Raw genomic sequence first — 13,043 nt, 5'->3', positions numbered from 1 at the left:
TTTGTGCTTGCCAAGGGAGCACTTATTCCCCTGAGCCATCTCCCTGGCCCCAAGACCCCTATTTCTTACATTCTAATTCTCTTCCAGCCTCCCTGAGGAGTGTGTTTCCAAGGCTTTGTGCAGGATGACCAAGTGCCAGTACCTCTTCACTCCCTCCATTGGTGCGTGGTGCTGAAAACCAGCTGCTAGCATTTGACCAACGGGGCAACATTCCATTGCAGGCTTCTACTGGACAACAATGTGCCCTAAGTACCACTTGCTCCCCTTCCATTTCAACGATGAAAACCCACCCAACCATGTGGGGGAACAAAATCTGATTTATCTATTCCAACAAACCCCAAAGCTAAATTTATTCAAAGCTAAATTTATTTCAGCTTGAGTGTCAAGTTTTCATTTCTTTAAATTAAGAGCACTCATAAATTCCAGGTGCCCACAAGTTTACTATGTTATATACATGAAGAATCTCCTCAAACTCTTGATATACTTTAATATTTACTTTTGAAAAATGAGTAATCTTGTCTTTTTTATTTTGGTACCAGGGATTGAACTCAGGATCTTGTGCTTTCTAGGCTCAAGCCCTTGAGCTATCTCCCCAGCTCTGAAAAATGAGTAATTTTGAAATAAATACAAATTTCTTTCTATTTACATTATTTGAAAAAAAAAAGAAGAGTTAATAGTAATCTATGACCGGTTCCATCAAAAAAAAAATTAACCTATCTATGAACATAATAAAGACCTTAATTTAGTTTTCCTCATCCCTTTCAGTAAAATTTATTTATTTTCCACTCTGCATATAATTGTTGTTTTGTGCCTAGGATTTAGTAGTAGGACATGAATTATGCTATCTCAGCTTCAAAAAAATTGTAGAAGTTCAGAAATAGGCATCCTGAAGGCAAAGCATGTAAGTACAGATTATGTAGGAAGAACTGACCAAATATTATTTACAGGAATTCATAATGCCTAAGTAAGTGCCAAGAAATAGTTCTGAGCGTTCTCAGGAAGTTCAAGAAATTTTAACTCTATAGTCCAGTATTAAAATGAGATATTTATTTAATTAATATTTATGCCCCTCTCAACAATATTTAATACATTTTCATCAAATTCATAGCATCATTTATTATTTTTGTTTTATTGGGAATCTAGGTTTTATGTGAGCTGCTTATTTTCCAAACAATAGTCTATAAAATTAACTCTAGTTTTGAGCATTTTAGATCTTTGCTTTCATTTCCTTGCCAGGTTGATTTACCTGAATTACATTTTAAGAATTAATTATAAACATCCTTTGAAATTAGAAAACTCTCTTGAGGTCAAGAACATATAATATTTTGATATATTTTACCCTGCTTTTTAGAGAGGACTTTAAGTAGAAGGAAGGGAATGATTCTGGACAGAGTCTAAGCACAGCATAGCTAAAGTTTTAAAGAAGTGGGAGTGGGCTCAGCAGCTGGCTAGAATATTAAAACAAATGAACAAATCAGCCAGTGCCAGCACCAGATCACTCATCTCTCTTACAGAGGCTTTCTGTCCACCTTGCTTAGAAATTCCAAACCACGTAAGAAAAGAGATGGCACAGGAGAGAGAGAGGAGAGGCAGAAGAAGAAGGTGGGGGAACGGTGCAGCTACAGAGAAGCTGATGGAAAAACAGAAACAGGAGATCTTTTATGTGAATGTTATTTTCAAATATTCATGATTATTCAGAATAAAATGAGGATAGCTATGTGCTATCAAATGATTGACTAACATAATAAGTTTGTGTGCCGAGGGAGGTGGCACCATTTGAGTGTTGATGTGAGCAAACAGGCTTGCACAGAAGGAAAGCAGGCCATCTGACAGGTAGGTGCTATGTTGCCTTTTCTACCTTGATAAACATTTTGTTATGTTTACAAGTTGCCACAAACAAAGCTGCTTACCACATATATTATCTCCTAGCTTCTGTGGGTTAGGAATCCAAGCATAGCATGGCTAGATCCCCTGCTCAGGGTCTCTGGAGGTTGGATCCAGCTGCCAGGTGTGCTTTTGTCCCAGCTGGAGGCAACACAGAAAAGAATTTGCCCCCAAGCTCACTGTGTGTTGGCAGAATTCATTCCATAGAGTTTGTAAGGTTGAGGACTCTGGTTTCTTTTTGGCTGTTGGCTGGCAACTACTCCAGTCCCTTAGGGCTGCCTTGAGCTCCTTCAAGTGGCCACATCCTCAAAGATGCCTTTCACCCCTAATATCACACGGTGGAACTGTATGTATCTCCTTCATGTGTTTGTTTTTATTTTCTGAGAGAGGTTGGAGAAAGGACTATTTTGAGCACAACAGACAACATGGTAATGTTGGGAACATGGATTGCATAGGAAGAGATGTTTGAGTTGTAAGCTTAGAAGAATGATCACATCTTTGATGGAGATCAGAAAATTGGAAATTTGGTTTGAGAAGTATAGTGAATATTGTCTCCTCCCTTAGGAAACCTCCTTGACTCTCAATCCAGTCAATTCACATAGAAAGAAAATCCCACTCACTTCTGCAGCAGGCAAATCTCAGTGATGAGACCTGCCAATCTGGTGCCTCAGGTGAGTAGACCCAATGACCTAGTCAGAGCCATTGCCACATTCAAAGGAAACTCTAGGACTGCAGAAAAAGGGTCAGGCACAGTTTACTACAGGACTTATAGGATATAAGCTCTGGGCTGTGGTGAGCATTCTGTTATATGTATTAAGAAAGATGAAGTTTTATGCTAGATAGAAAACCCAAAATGACAATAATTTAAATAATATAGAAATGGTTGCTTCTCTCATATAAATGAACTTGACATAAAGCAATGCAGGGCTGTGTGGGGCTTCCTGATTACCAGGGAGGGTTTCCTTCTTTTTTGCCTTGGCATCTTTAATATGTGGTTCTGCCTTATGGTCCAGGATGGCCACCTGGGCTTCCAGGCAGCAGGCCGAGGAAGGGATAAAGAAGGTCTTCCAAAGACACTTTCTGGAAATTGCTTATGATACTTTTAGCTATTCGTGATTTTATTACAAAAGAATATGGGGAAAATACTACTGCAGCACAATGGGTTTCCTCTTCTGTACCTGCACAAAAGGTGAGCCTAACTGAGAAGGCCGTCCTACATGAGCAGAGGTAAAGACTGAACAGTAAACCTTTCCTAATGGTATCTTTGAGCCTCTGTATCAAACTGCACCCAAAGACAAATTACCTGTGCTACATAAGCTGATTTCTTTTTTTTCTTCCTCTCTTTTCTCCGTTCCTTTTTTCCTAGCCTCCCTCCCTTTCTCTCTCCTTCCCTCCTTCCTGCCCTCTCTCCCTCCCTTTCTTTTTTCCAACTGGAAAAATCTTGACTGCTACAGAAAGGAGGATTTTCCCAGCACACATTAGGTCATCTTTATTCCTTTGTTGCCCCACTCCCCTCACCGTTGCTCAGAATGGAGACCAAGCCTTCCCTTAGATCTCCTAAGGGTCATTTTATGCATTTTCATGCTTTGTTTCCTGGAGAGGGGACCACTGGTCTTCTGGGACTTGATGAAAATTTTAAAAGCTACATTTTGTAAATCTAAACTAAAACCCATAAACTGTAATTCTCAGTTCTAGGTATATTCATTGATCTTTAGCAGTTGCTTCTTGGAATTCTTGTGCTAGTCAGTAAAATTTCTGTCAAAATACTTTGGCTGCATCCCCTCCTCTTTCTCAATTATGACTATTAACATTAACAGTATCTGTGGGAATTAGAGCTGAATGGATTTCTTTCTGTTGATCCAATGATCCTGCCACAATAGGTTTCATTTAAAAGGGTTCCAAATAATTGGTCAGCAGTATGGCTTTTTTTTTTCTTTTAAGAACTTTGCTAATAGAACCAATTTGCCTAGCCAGTTCCCTTGGCATCTTTTTTTTCTGGGTTTTTCCTTTAAAGCAGAAGATACAAAACATTAGGTTTGACGGTTTTCCCATCAGATTCTGAAAGCATGGCTTTCACTTACGTTATTATGCTTCTCTGTTCCTACTTATATCAGTAAAGTGATTAGGTGATTAGGAGTGTCTACCAACTGCAACTCTCAGGCTATGAAACCTGGCTTTTTGAATTTAAATTATACTGCAGCACCATATGGCGCAGAAAAAATGAGTGCTCAATTTTCTATCTGAGAGTTTCTCTCAAGCAGGGGGAATTGCTGTCAGAGTCCGAGTTGCACCAGCTCTCTGAGGCTTAGCTTACCTGCTGCCTCCCAAGGCACATGCATGCAGGATTTCCAGCCACTGAGAGAAAAGTTGCTGCAAGCCATCAGGGATGAGAGGAACCCATCTGAGCCAGCCGCTTCCCATCTGCCACAGCTGATGCTGAGGTAGCTGTGAATATAATGCTCCAAGCACAGGAAAACTCTGGATGTCTTTCACGTATATGCTTTTTGGTTAGATTTATTTAACTTCAGGCAGAGCCATGTTACAGAATGTCATCCATACCCCCAGGGAATTATATACAGTTGTTATCGGCCTAATGCAATTATGCTTGGGAACACCCCAGAGACTTCTAAAGCTTTTGAAACACAAGGTCAAAGTCTGAAAACATCCAGGTATGCAGGGGGGAAGCTACTATTTCATGATTATGTGACTCTTCTCTCTGAGTCTGTCACAAATGAACAGAACTCAGGGAGCTACACATCCACTTTGGGATTATAACTAGGATCTTGACACTTGGGACTCTCTGTCACTGTAGTGACTGAATATCCTGTCTCAGACTTTAGGGGTACCTTATTGTCTAGCAAGATGGCAGGCATCTAGTTGCTTTCTCTTACATTGGCATCAGCACAACTGGGAAAGAGTGAGGTATGCTCAGGGGCTGGTGGTCTCCCTCATCTACCTTGAAGATTAATTAAGCAAGATCCTCTCATAGGGTAGTGGTCCTGGATAAATCCTTCTGCTCTCTAGTGGTCTGAAAGGACTCAGGTGTGTCTATTCTCCTCTACTCCCAGAGATGGTGAATAAAGAGCCAATCTATAGAGACATACAGCATTAGGATATTGTAGGTGAGGTCCTAATCTCCTTTCCACATTGAGAAGCTGGGCAATGGGAATCCCTTGCCCAAATTTGTGGGGCAATGCCTAGGCAGTGAATGAAGATTTTTGTTTGGCTAACTGTTTGAGACAGGGCCTTGCTATGTTCCAAGCAGACCTTGAACTTACTATGTAGCTCAGACTGGTCATACTCTCCATCCTCCTGCCTAAGGCTTTAGCAGGATGCTTTCTCAGTTTCTGGTGTGTAAGAATCTCTAACTTTCTATCAGAAGGATCTGTGCCCAGATTTTTATCCATACTTTTGCTTCTCAGATTGCTTTCCCTTCGTTCCAGTGGCCAGCCTGCGTGGATCACATCAGCATGATCTCCTGCCCTCTGGCTTCTGGTTGGGGCTGCCCAACAGCAAGTGCTCAGGTGAGATGAGGACTTCATTCCCCTGGTGCCACACTGCTGCCATGCAGCTCCTACCCAGGCAGCATTATCTTCACTATTTTTTTTTCTGTTTTCTCATGATTTCTCTCATTCCTTGCCCTTTTAGGCTTTGAGTTTTCTTCTTCCTATTACCAGCCTGGACTACTACATTATCCACTAGGGTTTCCCTAATCCTGCATTTGTAAAAACTGCTGTTAATTAGACTCATGTCAGCTCACTCAGTTTGAGTAGACCTTGTGTTTTTTGCTGGAACTCCAAGTGCTGAAACAAAGTGGTCCCTATTTGTCCATTCTTTTTTCTGCCTCTTTCATGTGCTCTGATTCTAATAAATTCTAATTCTTCTAAGTGTCTACAATAGGTCTCCAAATTCATTTATTGGTGTACATGAAATTTTACATTTTTGTGCCATCCCCTTTCTAGGATGAGAAGATGGCCGCTGTTAGCTGATTATGCCTCAGTCCTGATTTCCCTCTCTTCATTGAAGTGGATTGTATCTTTAGCACACTCATGCAAAGAAATTAGGGGTCACCTTCCAATCAGCTGTTCCATGTCATGCTGACAATCACTAAAATGAGATTTTGTGGAACTCAGTCTTTTTTTTTTTTTTTTTTTTTGTAGTTTAGTACAGGGTCTACAGGGTCTCACTACACAAATCAGACTCATAGTGATCCTCCTGTTACAGCCTCCCAAGTGCTGGGATTACAGGCAGTGCAGTCTGAACTCATCTTGTTAAAATGAGTTTCATTGAACCTGTTTGGCATGGACAAGACCTCATAAATATAGTATACAATTGCTTGATGACACTAAAATATGTAATATTTTGGCTAAAGCAGATTTCTGTTAGATTCTTTTGAGATAATTGTCTTTTTATACAAGGTGGATAATTACTTTTCTTAGGTACCAAATTTCCTATACCAAAAAAATGATAAGAAAGAATATCAATATCACATTTATAGTAAGAGATGATCCAGACATAGGTTTTAATTTTTGGGATATTTAAAATCAGGATGGGTTACTCAACACTAAATAAAACATTACATAATTTTCAATACAAATGAAGTGTACAGTATCTTAAAATAGTGGTGAAAACCCATTTGAATCCTAAGTATTCTGTTGATGGCTTTGGGCCAGGCCTAAATTTTACTAAATGGAAAACAGCAACATAGCAGATGCTGCAAACGCCCCCCTCACCTTGCCCTGTTGGCGCCTTTTACCCATCCCCAGGAGGCAAGCGTCAGCAGGGCCCAGTCCCCCTATATGTACAGTAGCTTTTTTACCTCTGCAGCTCTCTGCCAGAGACATTTATTTTGGCTGTGGGAATGTTCCAGGCCTGTCTTAGAAGGATGTCCTTGAGGCCTAGGATTTGCCATCCCGGTAGCAACCCTCAATCGCATGTGGAAAGGAATTGGAGGATAAATGCTCACATTTCTTGCACTTGAGATGTGTTCCATGCAGTTGCTCAGCAGGTTCATAGCAAGAGTGAGCCCCTGTTGCCCACCGTGGTAGCAGTCTAATTAACACACGTTAATAGTTTTCTTCTTTTCTGTCCCCTTGCCTTATTTGCACACTTGCTTCCTGTGAACACCTTCCAGATAAACTGTCTGCACTCAAATTCCAGTCCAGAGGACTGGCTCTTGCGAGAATCCATTTAGGATAGAAGATTCTAGAAGTACAATGAAAGGTGAGAAATACAGAACGAATAGATTGAAATTGAATAGAAAATGAGATTTGAAACTCCAAGAGAATAGAATCTTCTGTGTTTTTTGAGTCATCTCTGCCTTTGTATTATAAACTACTGAGGATCCTGGCTTTTTTCCAATCAACCCCACAAATCCCAACAATCTGTGCATGCCATGAAGGACTCAACAAATATTTGGTTATAATGATGATTCTAAGATTATGCTATATATGGTAGCTGCTCCCATAGCAAAAGGGTGTAATTATTTCCAAAGAGCAAATGAACTTCTGCCTTCTTAAAAGGTAAATGATGTTAGCCCTTTCCGAATCAACCTTGAGAGAAGTCTTACTCTCCTGAGCACTGTCAGGGCATGACGTTTCTAAAATCCAATCTTTTCTCAAGTACCTTGAGAATTTCTCGTATTCCTCTACTCAGGCGAACACACCATGTGATTGCACATCTGGATGCTTCCATTGGACAGTAATATGGTTTGGTTAAATAAACTTCAGGAGTATATATTTGCATGTACAGATCAATATTTCCATTTCTAAATGGCTAAAGAACATTATAGATCTTACCACAAAGAGTCCAACCCAAACATGAATATCAGAGTCCAATGAGGTAGGAATTACATGCATTATTTTATTTTAAAATTTTGGTTTTTATCCTTTGGCTTATCATCCATTTACTATTCAGTGAGGTGAATAATGTTTTCATTATGTATTTTTTAGGACTTTTCCCCATAAATAACTCACTAGCATTTATCATGTAGTGAAATAGTGAAAATTCACATCCAGCATAATGCCACACAATTTTTTTTCATCTGGCTAATGTTAATGAAATTGAATAGGGTTGCTCCAAAATTCATTGGGAATCATTATTCACTGTCCTAGAATTCACTTAATCATATGCAGTTGTCCAAGACTGCATTAGGCAACTCCCAGTAAGAAAGGCTACAGCATAAAAAGCCAGACTCCTCGAAACCATATCTAGTAGCACAAAATATGTGATGATCACTCCTGAAAAGCAAGGCAAGTTGGCTTAATTTGAAACATCAAGCTTAATTTTAAAACATCATGCTAAGATATAGCATATCTTAGCAAAACAAGGTAAAGTGCTCTTTCGAATTTTCACTCATTTCATCCTTCAAAATGTATTCAAAATGTATTCTTTATTCATTTCTGCAATTGTCATCCTAACAACATTTGCAAGTGGTAGGCGCCACTTGCAAATAAGCTAATGGTATAGCAGCAAGGAATGCAGAGACAACTATAATTATCTCTTAATTACACACAGCAGGCTTCCAATGTGTGTCCCCCTTGTGAGGATACTTAACAAGAAACAAAGAAAGTCAGGCATACTAGTTAAACACCCCACATAGGCTTCATGATGACAGGTTCACTCTGAAATGCTGTGGGGCGAGATGCAGTAACAGCAGTTGTCACCAGGAAGAGCTTCCCAGCTCAAGAAAATAATCGGACCGAATCTGATGATTCTGTCTACTTGGAAGGACTTGAAGAATTCAGAAACAAAGCAATGAGGATAATCTGACACACAAATCAATGGTTTACAAGGAACACTGGCTTCTCTATGTATAAAACAAGGAAATTTCACGTAACTCACCTCACATCATAGTGCTCAGGGCTGTTTTGTATCTTTTTTGAGAAAGAATGAATATTTCCTTGTAATTGTGCAATCATATATTTAGTAGAAGAAATGGTTGAATGCCGGAAAGATAGCAACAATGCCAATTCATCTTTGGAGAGATTAATTTAATTGGAAAATTTCTATCAATTAATTAGCCAATAAAATTTATTACATGACCATTAGTTGCCAGCACTATCCAAAGTGAAGTTAACAAAAACTTCGCATGTACTCTGTGCTTTTTCACACATCTCATGACAAAGCTGCTGGGGGAAACAGCACTCAGATGTGTGGATGGTATGAGTTTGAAAATGGATCCACTGACTGAGGGTGACAATAATTACTGTGTGTATAAATCATTTGCCAGACAACAAAGGATGTTTGCAAGCTCTCTTTTCTTTGACGAGTACCACAACCCTATGAAATGGATAGGCAAAAATCTTAGTTTATTTCTGTAAATGAGAAAGTCTCTTGATTTTGATCTAGAAATTTCCAAGCACTAGGCTTGTTCATGCATAGCCATTGTTATTCTCACCACAGGAGGATAGCAGGGAAATAGGTAAGTGGAGGTTTCGCCTCAGAATAGCTGCCACACATCATTTCCAGTTCCATTTGAGAAATTTGGTTGAAACTTCCAATCTGTTGTTTTAACAGATTAACTCATTAATTCATATTTTAAATTCACCTTCTTTGTTCTCTCTCTCTCCTGCTAGACCCGCAGCCTCAAATCTGGCTTTATAGTGGAGTTTCTTGCTGAATTTACCAGCTCAGTTCCCTGTGCTCCACTGTAATGCCACCCAATCAGAGATTCACCCTGCAATCTGCTGCCCATTTTCCTTTCACTTCACTTTTGTGGTGCTCTGGACTAGATCTTAACCCTCTCTAGAGAGTTTATTTTGTATCTTTTAGTTTTGTGACCACATCATGATGAAGCATAAGTAATATTCTAATCAGTAAAACTTAAGTGATGAAATTAAGTTAGAGAATATAGTTGTTGACTTGATTATTCTTTCAACTCTTCTGTGAATTTGACATTTTTAGTATAAAACTTTGGAGAGAAAAGATATGACTAGATAATAATCATTAACAAATCTGGAAATAGTTAAAAATGAACTATGTTTTGAACAAATAAAAATAAGTTGAATAAATGAAAAAATAATCTCATCTCCAAATTTTTATTTGAGAGAAGATATTAGAAGTGGTATCAAGAAGAGAAGAATTAGAGGCTAAAAAGAACCTGTCATCCCTTTCTAGAGAGTCCTTTACACATGATACAGCATGCTTTGTATGATGTCACTCCATTCCTGCTTAGAGTAGTGATGAGTTCCATGTTCGAAGCCAGCCTGAGTCATCAGCCTTTAACATGGTCTGGGCCCATCCTGGCTCATGGCAGGCATCCCTCAGAGTGTTGCAGAAAGAGATGTACAAAGACATGCAGTAAGAAGAGGGCAGGATGAGAAGAGAGAGGTCACCTTCAGATGACCATGTGTGGAAGCTACAATGGGAAAATGAAGAGTGTCAGTTCAAAACAAGTTGAATAGAAGGAAGAAGCAAAAACAAAGAAATGCCAGGATGTTTCTAGTGATGTCCAGAAAATCACAACTAGGATCACTAGAAGAATAGATGATATATAAAGAATTTACACGGTAGGCTTACCATGGCTGCCAGCGGAGTCAGAAGTGAGAAGATTCCTAAGAGCCACTTGTACATTGGAAAGCTAGGGGATCCAGTCAAAGTTTGAAGGTCTGAAGCTCAATATGAAATCCCATGCCAGGCTATCAGGAAGCTGAAGGGCTTGTGGTTGAAGTATGAAGAGTGTGCTAGAAGTTTGGAGGTGGACATTCAAAGGGGATGCCAAAGACTGGATTCCTCTGAAGAAACAAAAGCAGGACTTGGTTCTTCTTTCCTTTTTTTATTCCATCCAGGTGCTAAGCCTGTTGGTTGGTGCCAGTCACATTCAGGGTAGATCTTCTCTCTTCAGTAAATCAGTCATCCAGACACACCCAGATCTATGCTAAGCTAATCTGCTAGGCATTTCTTATTCAAGTTGATACACAATTAACTATCACACCAGCTTAAAATTGCTTAGGTAAAAACAGGCATTTATTGGCTAATATATCTAGGAAGATTAGCTATGTGGTTAAGCAAGAATGGAACCCACTCAGAAATCACTGTCTTTGTTTTGTGCCTTTGTTTTCCTTTGAGTATTTCCTTCATTTTCTTTTTGTGTCAATGGACATTGTTCATGTAGAAAGAAGGTCATGATTCTCTTAAGCCCTAACACTTAAACAAAATCCTAGTGAAGGGCTGTAATCAGTCTCATTCAGGACACATCTTCATCACTGATCAGTATGGCCATGAGAGCTGTGTACTGTAGTTCCCAATTATCTGTAAAAATAATTTTCATGGAGACAAAGAATACTTTTTTAAGAAGAGAAACTCTGCTGATGTTCATTCTACTCACCATGATGTCACTGGAGAAGGTATCAGTAAATATAACTACACCTGAACACTTGAGACTTGGTCAAGTTATTAGAACAGCTGTTGTTTTTTCATGTGTATTAGCCAGCTATTACTGTAGTAACCTGCATAACAATCAATCCGAAGTCTTAGTGGTTTACAAATACTGATTCCCATTCATGGATTGGGGATCAGCAGGGATAATGTTGTCTTGGGGTATGGTTCGGCAGCTGATCAGCTCTTTATATCATCATACTCTTAGAGGAGTGCTCCTTAGGGCATGTTCTCATGATGAAGGCCAGAAGCACCAGACATCACTTCCAGCTGCCCAACATATTTTTTTTAATTTTTTTTTTTTTAGAACTGAGGATTGAACTCAAGCCCAACTTATTTTAAAATGTCTATGCCTGTATTTGCATCATATCTACTGACATCTCATTATCTGCCTGCAACAACATGGAGGTAAGAGTTGCATGCTAGTTTCTCAAAAGTGAGAAAGAGAAGATGAATTGCTGGAAAATAAGAGTCTACCCTAATACTGAGTGACACTGAGTGCCTTTCATGGAGGTCTGTGGAACTCTTTCTTTGTGTGTGTGTGTGTGTGTGTGTGTGTGTGTGTGTGTGTTTAGCCTTCCTATATATTTATATAATTTTAGAAGTCCATTTGTGCATGACATTTTATTTTTCTATAATCCAACTTAATTCTATTTTGAATCCCTCTTGGCTGAATGTCTAACTTAACCTCATTTAATTCAGTAGTGATCTGAAAATTGTGTCTACAACCTGGAGGTTTACATACTATCAAAACACATCTGGGGAGCATCTGATCTTTGAGTCATCTATCTGCAGACATCTACTGAAATGTTCATTGTCGCTTTGTCACAGAAGTCCATCCACGCAAATGACCACTGGGGGTGAGTGCCATGACCTCCTGAGAAGGTGGCAAGAGGAAGTCCCTGAAGCAGCCCAGGAAACACGCCAAGGAGATGGACGAAGAAGACAGAGCATTCAAACAGAAGCAAAAAGAGAAGCAGAAGAAACTTGAGCTAAAAATAAAGACCATGGGAAAGGCCCCCCTGGCCACAGGTGGAATTAAGAAATCTGGCAAAAAGTAAACTGTTCCTTGCACATATGATGAAGGTGACTCTGAATTCCATTCCTATTCAAATATCTGGATGCCCTGCCATAACAGCTCTTGATACCGATAGCTAGAATGAAGTGTGTTCCTGGAGTCTGTTGTACATTTAAGAATAAAATTTTATTAAAAAAATAAGAAAAACAAAACAAAAAACCAAATGACCACTGGGGTGTTGCCATTGTGGCTTTCTCTGCACTGTGTGGAGAGCGTGAGACTTGTTCACCTGCTTCTGAGCAGTCACCCACAGCCATGTCTCCTGGATAGCTATGTCTGTCTCTGGGGCTCAGCCAGGAGCAGGTTCACCACAGCCTATTGTACAGTCACATGGCAAGCAGAGAGACCAGGCACCTATGGTTTAGTTCAACAAAAGTCTACCAGAGGATTTGTTGCCAAATGGGGGCTCTGACTAGGAAAGAAGGTTCAAAGCTAAAATCTTCAGGATTTGCTGTCTTACAGATAATTTTGGAAAGCTGGGTCAATTTATTCTTTCAATTTCTCCTGCTCTTCCAACCAAGAAGAACTTTCCAACTCTGAAAAACTCTAGTTTACTCAACAATTTCCCCAGCACTCTCTTACTCTCTACCTTGGAGTTTCTTTACTGTATTTTTGTCTCTGCTGAAGATTAACTCTGTCATTTCTGACTCTGTCTGTATGCCTAGAATTTGGGAAACACAAACCCCAAAATGGTTTCAGCTGT

General features: G+C 39.5%; 1 pseudogene; it reads left to right on the top strand.

The window, feature by feature from the left end:
* Positions 1 to 12,131: 12,131 nt before the first annotated feature.
* Positions 12,132 to 12,323, top strand: LOC111817491 (annotated as a pseudogene).
* Positions 12,324 to 13,043: the final 720 nt, after the last annotated feature.

Source organism: Octodon degus, unplaced genomic scaffold (genome assembly GCF_000260255.1).
Source record: "Octodon degus isolate 3935 unplaced genomic scaffold, OctDeg1.0 scaffold00059, whole genome shotgun sequence".
NCBI lineage: Eukaryota > Metazoa > Chordata > Mammalia > Rodentia > Octodontidae > Octodon > Octodon degus.
The sequence above is the reverse complement of the archived record's forward strand: the minus strand, read 5'-3'. Positions and strand labels throughout refer to the sequence as shown.